Source organism: Aedes albopictus, chromosome 2 (genome assembly GCF_035046485.1).
Source record: "Aedes albopictus strain Foshan chromosome 2, AalbF5, whole genome shotgun sequence".
NCBI lineage: Eukaryota > Metazoa > Arthropoda > Insecta > Diptera > Culicidae > Aedes > Aedes albopictus.
Window position 1 is genome coordinate 419,876,115 of NC_085137.1, and position 3,736 is coordinate 419,879,850.

A 3,736-nucleotide genomic window follows, 5' to 3' on the forward strand; every position below is an offset into this window, starting at 1 on the left:
TATTTTGGGCACTTGCCACAATAACTAAGTAAATTTCAAACCGGTTGATTTGAATTTTTGTGTAGAGTTAGAAACTGTACGTGCTTAACTCTGTACAAAAATTCAAGGCAATCGGTTGGAAATTGATTTAGTTATAGCAGCAAGTGCCCAAAATAGGTACACCTGCCCAAATGGTACAATACCCTAATTATAAATTTCATGGCAACGCGAAGCAGCATAGTTCGGACTTGTGGTAAAGGCCAGGGTAAAGACTTGCTGATGAAATCGAGCTAAGAGCTTCCGAATGAATAGAGGGCTCTTCTCATGGCTCTTTCACATCAGATTCTTGCTGACAACAACGTCACGGTGTGTCTGGTGGAGAACATTAATATTAAAAAATCGGTATCGCTAAGACACCCACCAAGCGAAAGCTAAGGGTCCCCCCTTTCATTTGAGACTAAAAGGAGAAAGTTCTATCGGCGGGTCTAGAACAATTTTTTTTTTTTGAAAACATGGTATTTTTTCATTTTTTTCGAAGAACACATTTATGACAAAACACTGTTTTTCCATTGCAAGCATGATTTTCCGACGATATATTTTGTATATTATGTTTATTATTCTTCATATAAAAGCATAATAGTCCCATGTGAATGGGAAATTCAGCTGATGACAGTTTTGTGTTTATGGACAGTGTGGTGAAAGTACTAGAACAGTGAGTATAAAATCGAGTTATATGCTGTTCCTTTGAATTCCAATCTAGATTCCAATAATGTGTTTGCATCCTATGACAGATGCGTATACGTCTTTAGGGTCTCGTATTTGACTGGCACCAGCAGGTCACCAATCGACCACCTTTACAGCATATACCGTCATTTGGTTCTTCAGATTTGTGCTCTTGAAATTTCGGGGTTCGTCATATATTCTCCTCAAACAGCTTCTCAACTTCAATGCGCATCTGGTACTCAAGGCACATGTTTTCTTTCGTCTTCTTCTTCTTCTTATTTGCATAATGTCCCTACAGAGACAAAGCCTGCTTCTTAGCTTGTTCTATGAGCACTGTAGGAGATGTAATAAGAATAAATGAAATTGATCGATTTGTTTGAAATTTTCTTATTTTTTCTCCTACAAGCACTTTCGCAGTTTTTAACTAAAAACTTCTTTTGCCTATTACTATTTTGCATGTGTATAGCGTGTGACTTGCACGAAAATACTGCATGCTCATTTAAGTCGAGGAAATTTCCTTCACGAAAAGGTCCTGGACTGACCGGGAATCGAACACGTCATCCTCAGCATGGTTGTGCTGGGTACTCACGCCTTTGCAGCTGTGGCTTTATGGGCACTTTTCGTTATCAAAAACAAATCATTGATGAACAAAATCGGTTTACTGTTCTGGTCACTCGTTGACGCCGGTTTCCATCTGGATGGTAGTTCATGAATATTTGAGAGCTTCATCTGATCAGCCTGATTTCTGGGTTTTGCCCTCAAATATTCAGCAACCTCAGCAACTTTATGAGAAGCCTGAATGATGTTCAACAAGTTTCAATGTACTTCAGCTTTAGTGTAAACATGCTGCTTGCCTTTGATCATCTTCCTGTAGCATCTAGAACACAACTGCAACGAGCAATTTCTTTCTGCGTCATCGGTAGTAGCGCTAGATCTGCCACGTTTGCCCTTTATGGGAAGTTGTAGTTCTTGCAGAACTACATATTTCACAAACAAGGGCCACAACTCCATGTAGAAGGTTTCAAATAATATGTAAGCTCGTAGAGAGTAAATCTAATGGATATATTCGACACCATTGAATGAGATAAATTTAAATGAGCAAGTCCGAACTTTTTTGTGGGGTAGTACTAACTGCTATCTCTGATATCTTTCAGAAAAAAGTTTTCATAATATCAACAACCTGCAAGTAGAAACAAGAACAAGTTAAGACATTTTCAATCCGTTCTGATTAATATGTATGTGCTCAGACATATGTACTTTAATGTAAAACATGTGTATATATCAATAAAGCTGTAGAATTGAATGAAAAGTTGCTAACTCGTCTATAATGCCATGATGCTACATAGCAGAAGATGTGGAGCGGACCTGGTGTGATGGTTAGAACACTTGACTATCACGCCGAGGACCTGGGATCGAGTCCCACTCCCGACAAACTCGCAAAATGTGAGTTCTTCCTACGGTAGGGAAGTGAAGCGTGGGTCCCGAGATGAACTAGCCAAGGGCTAAAAATCTCGTTAATACAGATTTAAAAAAATAGCAAAAGATCAAACTATTGATAACCGACAGATTAGCACATTGTTCTTACTACATATACCGTTAGACATGTAGCATTAATTATTCTGTTTTTGTCAGTTGAGTAAGGCTACCTGTTCACAAAGATATACTGTTACTAATATTTTTATGTCTAATTACCCGTTATTAGACAATTTTACTAAACAAATCTAAAACAGTGAATATTAACTGCTATCGATGATAATTGTGGCGGAAAAACACTTTTTCAAACACAAAACGTACTCTTTGGTTTGGTTCCCTCGTCACTTAGGGGGTTCTTGTCGTAGTTGTTTCTTTAAAAGTAAGGAGCTATACCCAACTGCAACAGTCTAAATTAACTAAAAATGTTTAAGTCTTAAGGTACCATAAAGGTGCACAAATTGAACAAATACCGGCATGTGATAATTGTGTCCGAGCCACGGCATACAAGGATATAAGACAGACCATCACATTGATAAAATTGGTGTGGAGTTCTAAATCGTTTTATTTATTTGAACGGTTTAAATTGCATCATCAAAAAACTTTCAGTTTTCCGAAATGGATTACCTTCCAAATGTTGTGCCCCGTTATCCGAGCTACTTTGATGTATGTACTATTTTTGTTGACATTACTCGGCCTACTTTGATCGTAAAACTGTTAAATCATAAGACACTGTCAAAAAAAAATAAGAAAATTGCAGCCGCAATAACAACTTCCACATAAAAGGCAAAGTTTATTTGTATATATGCCCAGATACTGCTGAAATTCTATTCAACTGCCTTAAATATATTTTTTTTTGCACTTTATGCCTAAGCAATACATATTTTGTAAGAAAAATTTTTGATTTTTGATTTGACCCGTTTACTCTTTTAAAAGGACACGTTACTAATGGGCGACCTCATACAAGCCCATTTGGCTACAATCAAGGTTGAGAAAAAAAAAACACAAGCCTCAAAGACAGAAATATTTGAAAAAAAAAATTGTTCTAGACCCGCCGATAGAACTTTCTCCTTTTAGTCTCAAATGAAAGAGGGGACCTTCAGCTTTCGTTTGGTGGGTGGTTTAGCGATACCGATTTTTTTAAATTAATTTTGTTCTACCAGACACACCGTGACGTGAGTCGTGAAACAGAAAAGCACGTGATTTCTGAATAATAAAATCCTAATCAAAAACCTTGATTGATCTATCTAAGCAGGCCTGTAGACATCTTCGAAATATCTGGGAAACAGTTGGAAATATTTGTGTCGTAAATGTCACTTTTACCAATTCTTTAACCGTATTTACAAACAACTTTGTTTTCAAAACTAGCAATGACAACATTACTCACAACCCAGCCAAGGGTCAAGGCGGCACTGTCAGTCGTATAGTGGATGAATGTATAGTTTTCCAGAAAATTGTATCCAATAAAAAGATTCCATCATCCACTTGACTCGTTAGGTGATAACGGCGCACTTGTGCTCTTTATCAGTACATGCATTAGTGCTTAACTTTCTCCACGACTTTA